Source organism: Arachis duranensis, chromosome 3 (assembly GCF_000817695.3).
Source record: "Arachis duranensis cultivar V14167 chromosome 3, aradu.V14167.gnm2.J7QH, whole genome shotgun sequence".
Lineage (NCBI taxonomy): Eukaryota > Viridiplantae > Streptophyta > Magnoliopsida > Fabales > Fabaceae > Arachis > Arachis duranensis.
Window position 1 is genome coordinate 72263637 of NC_029774.3, and position 14744 is coordinate 72278380.

At 38.3% G+C, this 14744-nt stretch overlaps 1 pseudogene; it reads right to left on the bottom strand.

Moving 5' to 3' along the window:
- Nucleotides 1-14744, bottom strand: part of LOC107479246 (uncharacterized) — a 42826-nt pseudogene that overhangs the window by 2213 nt on the left and 25869 nt on the right.

Genomic DNA, 14744 nt, shown 5'->3' on the forward strand with positions numbered 1-14744 from the left:
GTAGCTTTTTGCTTCTGAACAGTTTTGGCATCTCACTTTTTCCTTTGAAGTTTAGAATGATTGGCTTCTCTAGGAACTTAGAATTTCGGATAGTGTTATTGACTTTCCTACTTAAGTATGTTGATTCTTGAACACAGCTACTTTTATGAGTCTTGGCCGTGGCCCTAAGCACTTTGTTTTCCAGTATTACCACCAGATACATAAAAGTCCCCAGTTAGAGGTGTCCAGAGCTCTTAAGCACACTCTTTTTGCTTTGGATCACGACTTTAACCACTCAGTCTCAAGCTTTTCACTTGGACCTGCATGCCACAAGCACATGGTTAGGGACAGCTTGATTCAGCCGCTTAGGCCTGGATTTATTTCCTTGGGCCCTCCTATCCATTGATGCTCAAAGGCTTGGATCCTTTTTACCCTTGCCTTTTGGTTTTAAGGGCTATTGGCTTTTTCTGCTTGCTTTTTCTTTTTCTTTCTATTTTTTTCGCTACTTTTCTTTTTTTTTTCGCAAGCCTTTGCTTTTTCACTGCTTTTTCTTGCTTCAAGAATCAATTTTATGATTTTTCAGAACATCAATAACATTTCTCTTTGTTCATCATTCTTTCAAGAGCCAACAATTTTAACATTCATAAATAACAAGATAAAAAAATTTGCACTGTTTAAGCATTCATTCAGAAAACAAAAAGTATTGTCACCACATTAATATAATTAAATTAATTTCAAGGATAAATTCGAAATTCATGTACTTCTTGTTCTTTTGAATTAAAACATTTTTTCATTTAAGAGAGGTGAAGGATTCATGGAATTATTCATAACTTTAAGACATAGTTACTAACTACTAATGATCATGAAGTAGAGACACAAAACATAGATAAACACAACATAAAAACTGAAAAGCAGAAAGAAATAAGAACAAGGAATGAATCCACCTGAGTGAGGGTGGCGCCTTCTTGAAGGTCCAATGGTGCTTTTTGAGCTCCTTTATGTCTCTTCCTTGCTTCTGTTGCATGATCCCTAGTAATTTTGGTGTTCCTATCCTTAGTTGCTCCCAATAATTGTGTGGAGGACAATGTATCCCCTGAGGTATCTCAGGGATCTCTTGATTTGTAGTCAAATGTTCTACCACTGAGCTATAAACCCTTTACATGAGTCTTTCCATCTCCCATGACTCAGAGGTGGAAGCTTTTGTCTTCCCTTTTTTCTCTTCTTCTTTTTTTTTTTTTGAATGTCTTTGGCCTTAGGTGCCATTAATGGTTATGGAAAATCAAAAAGCTATGCTTTTACCACACCAAACTTAGAAAATTGGTCGCCCTTGAGCAAGAGAAGAAAGAAAAGATGAAGAATAAGAAGAAGATATGGAGGAGATTGAGGGATGTGTGTATTCGGCGATAAGGGTAGGATTGGGTGGGAAAGAGAATTTGAATTTTAAAGGTAGGAAGAGAGGTTGAAGTTGATGGGAAGTGTGACATGGGGAAGAGTGAAATAGGATTAGGAGGTAAGGTGGGAATATGTTAGGTGGGGATCCTATGGGATCCACAGATCCAGAGGTGTCAAGGAATTCCATCCCTGCACCAAATAGGCATGTAAAATGCCTTTGCACACCATTCTGGCGTTTAAACGCCGAGTGGTGCACGTTCTGGGTGTTCAACGCCCATGTAAAGCATGTTTCTGGCGTTGAACGCCAGTTTTATGCTTGTTACTGGCGTTCAGCGCCAGCTTTTTCCTCTAGGCACATTCTTGGCGTTCAGCGCCAGATTCATGCTCTGTTCTGGCGTTGAACGCTAGCCAGATGCATCTTACTGGCGTTGAATGCCAGCCTGTGCTTCCTCCAGGGTGCGAATTTTTTTCTACTGTTTTTGCTTCTGTTTTTAATTTTTATGATTTTTTTTCGTGACTCCACATGATCATGTACCTAATAAAACACAAAATAACAATAAAATAAAAATTAGATAAAATTGGGTTGCCTCCCAACAAGCGCTTCTTTAGTGTCAATAGCTTGACAGTGGCTCTCATGGAGCTACAAAGGTGATCAGGTCAATGTTGTATAGTCCCAACACCAAACTTAGAGTTTGGATATGGGATCTTAATACCAAACTTAGAGTTTGGTTGTGGCTTCACAACACCAAACTTAGAGTTTGACTGTGGGGGCTCTTCTTGACTCTGAACTGAGAGAAGCTCTTCATGCTTACTCTCTTTTGTCCTAGAGGGATGGCCATGTGCCTTAAACACAAGGTAGTCCCCATTCAATTGAAGGACTAATTCACCTCTATTGACATCTATCACAGCTCCTGCTGTGGCTAGGAAAGGTCTTCCAAGGATAATGCATTCGTCCTCTTCCTTCCTAGTGTCTAAGATTATGAAATCAGCAGGGATGTAAAGGCCTTCAACCTTTACTAACACGTCCTCCACTATTCCATAAGCTTGTCTCAATGACTTGTCTGCCAATTGTAATGAGAACAAGGCAGGTTGTACCTCAATGATCCCCAACTTCTCCATTACAGAGAGTGTCATAAGATTTATCCCTGACCCCAGATCTTATAGAGCCTTTTCAAAGGTCATGGTGCCTATGGTACAAGGTATTAAGAACTTGCCAGGATATTGTTTCTTTTGAGGTAGAGTTTGCTGGATCCAGGTATCTAGTTCATTAATGAGCAAGGGAGGTTCACTTTCCCAAGTCTCATTACCAAACAACTTGGCATTCAGCTTCATGATAGCTCCTAAATATCGAGCAACTTGCTCTCCAGTCACATCTTCATCCTCTCCAGAGGAAGAATAGTCTTCAGAGCTCATGAATGGCAGAAGGAGATTTAATGGAATCTCTATGGTCTCTGTATGAGCCTCAGATTCCTTTGGATCCTTAATAGGAAACTCCTTCTTGCTTGAAAGACGTCCCAGGAGGTCTTCCTCACTAGGATTTTCGTCCTCCTCCTCCCTTGTGCATTCGACCATATTGATTATATCAATGGCCTTGCACCCTCCTTTTGGATTCTCTTCTGTATTGCTTGGGAGAATACTGGGAGGAGTTTCAATAATTTTCTTACTCAGCTGGCCCACTTGTGCCTCCAAATTTCTAATGGAGGATCTTGTTTCATTCATGAAACTGAAAGTGGCCTTTGACAGATCAGAGACTAAATTGGCTAAATTAGAAGTGTTTTGTTCAGTATTCTCTGTCTGTTGTTGAGAAGATGATGGGAAAGGCTTGCTATTGCTCAGCCTATTGTGTCCACCATTGTTAAAGCCTTGTTGAGGCTTTTGTTGATCCTTCCATGAGAAATTTGGATGATTTCTCCATGATGAGTTATAGGTGTTTCTATAAGGTTCACCCATGTAATTAACCTCTACCATGGCAGGGTTCTCAGGATCATAAGCTTCTTCAGAAACAGCCTCTTTAATACTGTTGGATGCATGTTGCCATCCATTCAGATTTTGAGAGATCATGTTGACCTGTTGAGTCAACACTATTTTGAGAGATCATGTTGGCTTGCTGAGTCAACACTTTGTTCTAAGCCAATATGGCATTCAGAGCATCAATTTCAAGAACTCCTTGCTTCTGAGGTATCCCATTATTCACGGAATTCCTCTCAGAAGTGTACATGAATTGGTTGTTTGCAACCATGTCAATGAGTTCTTGAGCTTCTGTAGGTGTTTTCTTTAGGTGAATTGATCCACCTGCAGAATGGTCCAATGACATTTTCGAAAATTCAGATAGGCCATAATAGAATATATCTAATATGGTCCATTCTGAAAACATGTCAGATGGACATATTTTGGTCAGCTATTTGTATCTTTCCCAAGCTTCATTGAGGGATTCACCATCTTTTTGTTTGAAGGTTTGAACATCTACTCTCAGCTTGCTCAGCTTTTGAGGAGGAAAGAATTTATCCAAGAAGGCAGTGACCAGCTTATCCCAGGAGTCCAGGCTATCCTTGGGTTGTGAATCCAACCATATTCTAGCTCTGTCTCTTACAGCAAAAGGGAAAAGCATGAGTCTGTAGACCTTAGGATCAACTCCATTTGTCTTTACAGTCTCACAGATCTGCAAGAAATCAGTTAAAACTGATAAGGATCTTCAGATGGAAGTCCATAAAACTTGCAGTTTTGTTGCATTAAAGCAACTAGCTGAGGTTTCAGCTCAAAATTATTGGCTCCAATGGCAGGAATGGAGATGCTTCTTCCATCAAATTTGGACGTTGGCTTTGTGAAGTCACCAAGTATTCTCCTTTCATTATTATTATTTTCGGCTGCCATTTCCTTCTTTTGTTCTAATATTTCTGAAAGGTTACCTTTAGATTGTTGTAACTTAGCTTCTCTTAATTTTCTCTTCAGAGTCCTTTCAGGTTCTGGATCAATTTCAACAAGAGTGCCTTTATCCTTGTTCCTGCTCATATGAAAGAGAAGAAAACAAGAAAAGAAAGAGGAATCCTCTATGTCACAGTAAAGAGGTTCCTTATTGTTAGTAGAAGAAGAAAGGGGAAAAGAATTCCTTTATGTTAGTAGAAAAAGCAAGGGGAGAAGAATGTAGAAGAGAGGATTCGGATATTTAGATGGAGAGAGGTGAAGAGAAGTGTTAGTAATTAAATAATTAAATAGAACAAGAAAAGAGAGGGAGAATTTCGAAAATAATTTTAAAAAGGTGTTAGTAATTTTCGAAAATTAGAGATAAGATAAGATTAAAATTAAAATTTAAAACAAAAAAGAATTTTTGAAAAAGATATGAGATATTTTCGAAAATTAGAGAGGAAAAAGTAGTTAGGTGGTTTTGAAAAAGATAAGAAACAAACAAAAAGTCAAAGAGTTAGTTGAAAAAGATATTAAAATCAAATTTGAAAAGATAAGAAAGTTAGTTAGTTGATTGAAAAAGATTTGAAATCAAATTTTGAAAAAGATAAGAAGATAAGAGGTTAGATAAGATATTTTGAAATCAAATTTTGAAAAAGATAAAATTTTTGAGAAAGATGAGATAAAAGATAAAAAGATTTAATTCAAAAATTTGAAATTACTTACTTCACTAACAAGAAACTACAAGATAAGATTCTAGAACTTAAAGATTGAACCTTTCTTAACAAGAAAGTAACAAACTTCAAATTTTTGAATCAATGACATTAATTATTAGTGAATTTTCGAAAATATGATATAAGGATAAGAAAAAGATTTTGAAAATATTTAGAAAAAGATTTTTGAAATTTTTGAAAAATAGAAAAAAAATGAAAAAGATATGATTTTTGAAAAAGATTTTTGAAAAGATAAGATTTTTAAAATTGAAAATTTGACTTGACTTGTAAGAAACAACTAATTTTTAAAAATTTTTGACCAAGTCAACCCAAAATTTCGAAAATTTGGAGGGAAATAAAGAAAAGATATTTTTTGATTTTATTTTTGAATTTTTTTATGATGAGAGAGAAAAATACAAAAGTGACCCAAAACATGAAAATTTTGGATCAAAACACAAGATGCATGCAAGAACACTATGAATGTCAAGATGAACACCAAGAACACTTTGAAGATCGTGATGAACATCAAGAACATATTTTTGAAAAATTTTTGATGCAAAGAAAACATGCAAGACACCAAACTTAGAGATCTTTAATGCATGGACTCTAACAAACGAAAAATGCATATGAAAAACAACAAACAACACAAAACAAGAAAACATCAAGATCAAACAAGAAGACTTGTCAAGAACATCTTGAAGATCATGAAGAATACTATGAATGCATGAAATTTTCGAAAAATGCAAGAAAATTTTTTTAAAGCATGCAATTGACACCAAATTTAAAAATTGACTCAAGACTCAAACAAGAACACAAAATATAATTGATTTTTATGATTTTATTAATTTTTTTGGATTTTTATTAATTTTTTTCGAAAATAAAGTTTGAAAAAAAAACGAAAAAGAAAAGAAAAAAATTTTTGAAAAAGTTTTTGAAAGGAAAATTACCTAATCTGAGCAACAAGATGAACCGTCAGTTGTCCATACTCGAACAATCCCCGGCAACAGCGCCAAAAACTTGGTGGACAAAATTGTGATCACATCAATGTAGTATTCTTTGTTGTTGTATGGAATCATTATTATGGCACCTATGTGTGGACACAACTTCGTTCAACTAAACAGCAAGTGTACTGGGTCGTCCAAGTAATAAACCTTACGTGAGTAAGGGTCGATCCCACAGAGATTGTTGGTATGAAGCAAGCTATGGTCACCTTGTAAATCTCAGTTAGGCAGATTAAATTGGTTTATGATGAGTTCGAAAATTAATAATAAATGGAAAATAAAAGGGATAGAAATACTTATGTAAATCAATAGTGGGAATTTCAGATAAGCGTATGGAGATGCTGTGCTCCTCTCGAATCTCTACTTTCTTCTTACATTCATCCAATCCTTCTTACTCCTTTCCATGGCAAGCTGTATGTAGGGCATCACCGTTGTCAATGGCTACATCCCATCCCCTCAGTGAAAATGGTCCTATGCTCTGTCACAGCACGGCTAATCATCTGTCGGTTCTCAATCAGGTTGGAATAGAATCCCTTGATTCTTTTGCGTTTGTCATCACGCCCAGCCTTCAGGAGTTTGAAGCTCGTCACAATCATTCAATCCCAGAATCCTACTCGGAATACCATAGACAAGGTTTATACTTTCTGGGTCCTCATGAATGCCGCCATCTATCTAGCTTATACCACGAAGATTCTGTTGGGGAATCTAAGAGATATGCGCCCGGCCTAAGGTAGAACGGAAGTGGTTGTCAGTCACGCGCGTTCATAAATGAGAATGATGATGAGTGTCACGGATCATCACATTCATCAAAGTGTTGTGCAACGTATATCTTGGAATAAGAATAAAAGAGAATTGAATAGAAAGTAATAATAATTGTATTGAAACTTGAGGTACAGCAGAGCTCTACACCCTTAATCTATGGTGTGTAGAAACTCCACCGTTGAAAATACATAAGTGAAAGGTTTAGGCATGGCCGAATGGCCAGTCCCCTGAATGATCAAGAGACCGAATGATCAAAGACTACAAAGTCAAAAGATTAAACTGTCAAAAGATGTCTAATACAATAGAAACTTATCCTATTTATACTAGACTAGCTACTAGGGTTTACATGAGTAAGTAATTGATGCATAAATCCACTTCCGGGGCCCACTTGGTGTATGTTTGGGCTGAGCTTGATCTATCCACGAGCTGAGGCTTTTCTTGGAGTTGAACACCGAGTTATAGCGTGTTTCTGGCGTTCAACTCTGGGTTGTGACGTGTTTCTGGCGTTTAACTCCAGACAGCAGCATGTACTTGGCGTTGTCGTCAATTTCCGAATAAAGTATGAACTATTATATATTGATGGAAAGCTCTGAATGTCGACTTTTCAACGCCGTTGAGAGCGCGCCATTTGAAGTTTTGTATCTCCAGAAAATCCATTTCGAGTGCAGGGAGGTCAGATTCCAACAGCATCACCAGTCCTTTTGTCAGCCTTTTGCAGAGTTTTGCTCAAGTCCCTCAATTTCAGCCAGAAATTACCTGAAATCACAGAAAAATACACAAACTCATAGTAAGTCCAGAAATGTGAATTTAACATAAAAACTAATGAAAACATCCCTAAAAGTAGCTTGAACTTACTAAAAACTACCTAAAAACAATACCAAAAAGCGTATAAATTATCCGCTCATCACTAAGATCATGTAGAAATTTAACAATGTATAGTTAGTAAGCTGGGGTTAAATTTTGGTTATACATGCAAACCACTTGTGGAGGACACGAATACCCTGGTGCTGAGGCTTAATCATGTTGAGTACTCGTTCCTTGAGAGAGGCAAAAACAATTCATATCCTTTTTAACGAGTTTGCTTGGAATTGATGCCCGACCGGAAAGGGACATGCATTATGGAAAATTCTCTAGTAGTACTAAGTATACTATCAACACAACATATTTTTAGCCATACCACAACTATCCTCATATCCTATCATTTCTTAATCCAACCACATCATGCAAAAACCTCTACTATACATCAACAAGTTTAACATGTTCTTACTCAATATACATATACACACATATCATCATCAACTCATCACTTATAATCCATTCAATAAGCACCAAAACCAAAACACCCTTAATATGAAGGTTACTAAGTATCAAATATATTCATTCATTTCAACCTATTCTATGGTCACCTATCCTAAGTTTTCACAGAACATTACATATTATATATCTAAAACTTAAACTATACCTTGGTCGATTTCTACGTACTTCCCGAGACACCACCAAAGGCACCAAACACATCCCCAAAGTTCCAAGCTCTTCAAAACAGTGATACCCAACCTCCACCAAGTCTCAAGTGTCCACAAATCAAGCTCCAATTAATATATATACACCTAATTTCACATTACCACATGATGAATTTGAATTCACTCCCCCCAATAAAAATGGTGAATTCTCTCTTTGGCAAGCGCACCAAAATTATCGTCAAGTAATAACCCACAGTGGAGTGGGATCGTATCCAGAGAGATTGGTAGATTTGAGCAATTTTTAATCAATTGGTGAATTAGTCAAGCTAAAGAGAATAAGTTGTGATTGCAGAATAATAAATGGCAGAAACATTAATGGCAAATGAATAAAGAAAGGAAATAGAGTGCAGAAATAGAAATGGCATGAATGTAAACAGGGAATGGGGATTTGCAGAATGTAAATGAAAGCTATAAAAGAAATGGAGAGATAAGAATAAGGGGGATTTATTGAGATAAGGAGATATTGTCTCTTTGGATTAAATCCAGCTTATATCCTCTTCAATCATGCAACTCATTAACCTCTTGGCAATCATGATTGATGGAGCCCCAATCCCTTGGTGACTCAATCTCTCAGATCTTGATCAATAGCCAATTCCTTGGTCTAATTGCTCATAAAGAGAGATATGATTGGTCCCTGATTATACCACACATCATCATAGGTCCAAGTAGAGGGAGGATTATATGTCACCATATCCAAACACCAAAACCCAGATCCTACTCAAGTGTGAGAAGGGATTTCTAGCATGGTTTCATGTTTCTTTTTCAAAGGTTCCCATTGAAACCCATTTTGCATTCAATCTCTTTTTCAAGATAATTGAACACTAAGCATGAAAAACGAAATTCCTTCTAGTAAATCAAAGAGAAGATGAAGAGAAGAAGAAATTCACTATCATTAATCCATCAAGTACAATAGAGCTCCCTCTCTCAATGAGGGAATTTAGCAACTCATAACTCAGAGAGAAAGTACAAGAGAATGGAAGAGAAAATGTGTAAAAAGTGAAAAGTGAATCCAACTAGAACTATCCACAATCCCCTTACTACTCAGATATCCCATTTTAATACTTCTAAGGGATATTTATACTATTGCTAGGTCTAGAAAAATAAAGGAAAATAGAAAATGTAAAAGAAAATTACAATTTGGAGGAAAAAGAAACTTAACAAATGTGATCTAAGCTGGCGTGTGACTGGCGCTTCACTGGCGTGTCATGCTTCCTTTGATTCTGGCTTGGCGTGCCACGCCTCATCATCCAAGTGGCACGCCCTACTTCATTGCATCCCTGGCGTGCCACGCCTTCGAGCCAAAATGGGATGCCTAGGGTATTTTAATTGACCATTGTAACCTAGCATGCCACACCTTCGAGGCAAAGTGGCATGCCCAGACCATTTTAATAACCTCAAGTAGCCTGGCGTGCAACGCCTTCGATACAAAGTGGCATGCCTACACCATTTCCTCATCTTCATGCTTTTTGGAAACTTGTACCAGCGTGGCACGCTCAGGGTCTGGCGTGCCACGCCCCTCTAAATGCCTCATCCCCTTGCTGGCGTGTCACGCCTCATCGTTCAAGTGGCACGCCCAGTTCATTGGCTTCTTATCTCTTTCTTTGGAAAACACTACCAGCATGCCATGCCATGAGACTGGCGTGCCACGCCCATCACTAGCCTTGGTTCCAAGAGCTGGCGTGCCACGCTTGAACGTCCAAGTGGCACGCCAAAGTGAGAATCCTTTGCTGGCGTGCCACGCCTTCGATACCAAGTGGCACGCCCAGCTTTTGCTTGGCCTCCTTGAGTGTTGTGTGCCACGCCTGGTCATACAAGTGGCACGCCCAAGTGAGATATGTGAGCTGGCGTGCCACGCCTTCGACTCTAAGTGGCACACCCAGCATTGGTTTGGGTTTTCTTTGTGCATTGGCGTGCCACGCTTGTGTTATTCAAGTGACACGCCTTAGTGGAATTATTGGGCTGGCGTGCCACGCCTTCGACACCAAGTGGCATGCCCAACTTTGCTTTGCCTTCTTATTCATTGGCATGCCACGCCTGGTTGCTCAAGTGGCACGCCCAGACCTCATTTAGCCTTCAACCTCCTCTCTGGATTCTTGTACCAGCGTGCCATGCCATGTTGCTCAAGTGGCACGCCCATTCAATTGTGGGTCTCTTAGGCTTGGCGTGGCACGCCTTGATCCTCAAGTGGCACGCCCAAGTGAATTCTGGAGCTGGTGTGCCACGCCTTCGAACCAAAGTGGCACGCCCTAGTGATGAACCCTTCTAAATGATGAATTGGCATGCCACGCCCCTTCAATGGTCTTCATTGTCGCTCTCTAGAAAGTTGTACTGGCATGCCATGCCAATGTAATTTTGTGGCGTTTGTTCCAAGTGGTACGCCTGCTTCACACGCCCCACTTGTTTTGTTGTTTCCTTACCATTTTTTATGTCTTTTTCTCCTGAAATTCAGCACAAACTCATTTCAAAGCAATGTACTATGATATTCATCAATTAAGGCATGTATTGCAATGATCAAATGAGATTATGCCTCTTTTATGGTCCTTTTTATGCAAGAAAAATGTGTAGGTGATGCAAGTCATCACAACACCAAACTTAAGCTTTGCTTGTCCCAAGCAAATCATTGTGAGTGGTCCTTTTATGAATTGAGACATTGGCTTTGAAATGATGCAAACATGACTAAGAATAGGACTAAGTGTTTAACTCATGCATGAATATTTTAATGTCACAAAGGGTCCCTAGATCCTTGAGGGTTCTTTCAAGTGAATACTTCAAGGGTCCTCTTTATTGATTGTCACCTTGAAGTAGCAACAGTTTCTTCATTCTCTTTTTGATTGTTCTCTTTTTCTCTTTTTTATTTATTGACCACGACTCTAAGTGTTTTGTCTCAAGACAACCCTTTAGTTAGTCTTTCAATCAGCACTCCCAAACCAGTTGGCTTTAGGGTACTTGGTGTTGAAACACCCCTGAGAATCTACTTGCCTAGGTCTCTTCTTGACACATCTTCACCACAAGCATCTACTAGGGTTTTCAACTCTTTTGAGATTTTTTAATGTTTTCTTTTCATCCTAGTATTTGATGCTCACAGCCTTGGATCTTTACTGCTTACTACTTCTTGGGTCTATAGATATTCAAGGAACACCCCTCAACCTTTACTTGTCATACCTTCTAAGACTAGTTACCTTTCATGATTCATTTTTTCTTGTTCATTTAGGGTTCCACACTTAGTCTTTTATTTCTTAGCTTTTGAATGATCTCTCTTGGTCTTAGTCTCATTTACTCTTGTTTTTGCACAATTCACAGCAACTCTTATGGAGACAAACTATACTTTATTGATGTTGAAAAGACTAGAAATAACACTGCGTTGTCTTTCTTGTAATTCAAAGGACTCACAAAAGACTTTAAGCATAAAAACTAAAAATGAAAAATAAACTATCCTAATATTACTATTTATTCTCAATCATAAAGTAAAGCAGAAAGAAAAGCTTAAGCAAAATTCAGAATTCGGAAAATGTCAACCATGCGACTTAACAACCTTGTGCAGCTTCAACTTCAGTTCATTGGCCCTTTGCCTTTGTCTTTCTTCTTGGAAGGGGAAGAGTCATCTTCATCCTTTTTGGAGGATCCTTCTTGTGCTTTTTTGTCCTTGGGCTTCGAAAATCCAAGCCTTCTCATGTAGGACTTCACATTTTCTTTGTGCTGGTATGCGATTTCCTCCTGTCGTGCACTGAGTTCCTCTAATTTCTGCATATAGGTAGGATAATTGGGATTCATGTTGGCTACTACATTCCACAAGTAGCTCAACTTAGTTTGTGCATAGCAGTCATATTCCCCTCTTGAAACAGTTCTGGCTTCGTATAGGTGCCTGAATTCAGCAAGGCTCTCCATTTGATGTTGTTAATGTTCCAGCATCATCCCTAAGCTACCTTGCAATTCTCCCCAGTTGATCTGGTCTTGCTGCTCCTTCAGGTGCTCAAAGCTTCCTTAGAGGTTTTGTTATTCTCATTCATTTGGTCCCATTGCTTTCTTTGGCTATCCTGGAATTGGTTGACATCTTTGACGTGGCAGAAATCGGCGAGTTAAGAAATTATTAATAGAAATACGTTGCAAGTACAGTCCTTAACAAGCTGAAAATTCGCTTATCAATTTAGAAGGGTTGTCATAATATTGAAATTAAAATACTGGGAGTATGAATCCCAGGTCGTCTCCCAACAAGTTGTAGAAAGATGTGCTATTTTATCAATCAGGTGTTTTCAAAAATGGTTGAGTTGATAAACAGGAAATTAATTTAGAGAATTTAATTAATTTTAAATAAAAGCCTTGACTGGGAGTAGATTAGTTGGAAGCCCTATTCTTGTTGAAGTACTCTTAAGATTAATTAATAATTGGAAGTTGCTCTGCCTAGTTATCCCTTACTAGGTAAAGGAAAGTCAAGCAAGTTGGAAAGATGTTTCTAGTCACAAGTCCTAATCCTCTCCCTTGGGAAGGACTAGTGTCAATGATTAGAGGGTGATCCAACAATAAACCCAATTATAATTTCTCTCTTGAGTGATTCAACTCAAGGTTTCCTTTCAATCATCTCCCAATCAAGTTATGGAACTACTCACTCGTCATAATTATAAACTTCACAGAATCAATGGGGAAAATAAATGAAGACATGATAAATAATAATGAAAGGGATTAATTGAAAATAAAAATAGCCTATATTAATAACTTGTGAAAATAATCAAATGTCAACTCTGGAGGAATTAGGAATATGGAAGAATAAATAAAAAGTAAATAACAGAATATAATGACTAGTACCGGAGGTAGACTCTTCTCAAAAGCTAAAGCCAAAATCTTCAAAATCCTAATGAATGTCCAAATGAGTAAAACCTAGGGGAGAAGTAAATTCAGATCTAAAAACTAAAAATTATGCAGAATGAATGTTGTTCTCTGTCTCTGCATGTTCCCTTGCTCTAATCTATGTTTCTGGGCCAAAAACTGGGTTGAAATCAGGCCCAAAAACTCTGCCAGTGACTTCTGAAATTCTGTAGATCACGCACGTCATGCGGCTGCGTCGTCCACGCATTCGCGTCACTCAGCGTTTCTCGTACCACGCGTGCGCGTCATCCACGCATTCGCATCGTTCATGCAGCTTCCAATCAGCGCTGTTGCGTCAGGCAGGCGAGCGCGTCACTGTTATTTCTTCCATTTCGCGCGGTCGCATTAGCCATGCGACTGCGTGACTTCTCGCTGGTTATCTCCTCAATTCTTTGTGTTCCTTCCATTTTTGCATGCTTCCTTTCCATTCTTTAAGCCATTCCTGTCCTGTAATTCCTGAAATCACTTAACACACATATCAAGGCATCTAATGGTAATAAGAGAGGATTAAATACAAGAAAATAAAAGCCAAAGAAGCATGTTTCAATCATAGAGTATTTTTAGGAAGGACTTTTAATTACATGCAAATCATATGAATAAGTGGGCAAAGACTTGATAAAACCACACAATTAAACACAATATGCATCATAAAATAGTGATTTATCAACCTCCCCACACTTAAACATTAGCATGTCCTCATGCTAAGTTGAAAGAGATAAATATGAATGAACAGGAACATGCAAGACTCATGTAATGCAATGCAACCTATATGCATTTGAATGCAACTATATGAGTTGGTCTATGGTGCACGAAATTGTGATCATCAATGGCGCCATCAACATGGTACGCACAATTGTAATCTCAACTCTTTATCACAATTTCGCACAACTAACCAGCAAGTGTACTGGGTCATCCAAGTAATAAACCTTACGCGAGTAAGGGTCGATCCCAAAGAGATTGTTGGTATGAAGCAAGCTGTGGTCACCTTGTAAATCTTAGTCAGGCAAACTCAAATGGTTATGGATGATGTATGAACAAAACATAAAGATAAAGATAGAGATACTTATGTAATTCATTGGTGAGAATTTCAGATAAGCGTATCTAGATGCTTTGTCCCTTCCGTCTCTCTGCTTTCCTACTGTCTTCATCCAATCCTTCTTACTGCTTTCCATGGCAAGCTGTATGTAGGGTTTCACCGTTGTCAGTGGCTACCTCCCATCCTCTCAGTGAAAATGTTCAACGCACCCTGTCACGGCACGTCTATTCAGCTGTCGGTTCTCGATCATGTCGGAATAGAATCCAGTGATTCTTTTGCGTCTGTCACTAACGCCCCACAATCGCGAGTTTGAAGCTCATCACAGTCATTCAATCATTGAATCCTACTCATAATACCACAGACAAGGTTTAGACCTTCCGGATTCTCTTGAATGCTGCCATCAATTCTAGCTTATACCACGAAGATTCCGATTAAGAAATCCAAGAGATAAACATTCAAGCCTTGTTTGCTTGTAGAACAGAAGTGGTTGTCAGGCACTCGTTCATAAGTGAGAATGATGATGAGTGTAACATAATCATCACATTCATCATGTTCTTGGGTGCAAATGAATATCTTAGAA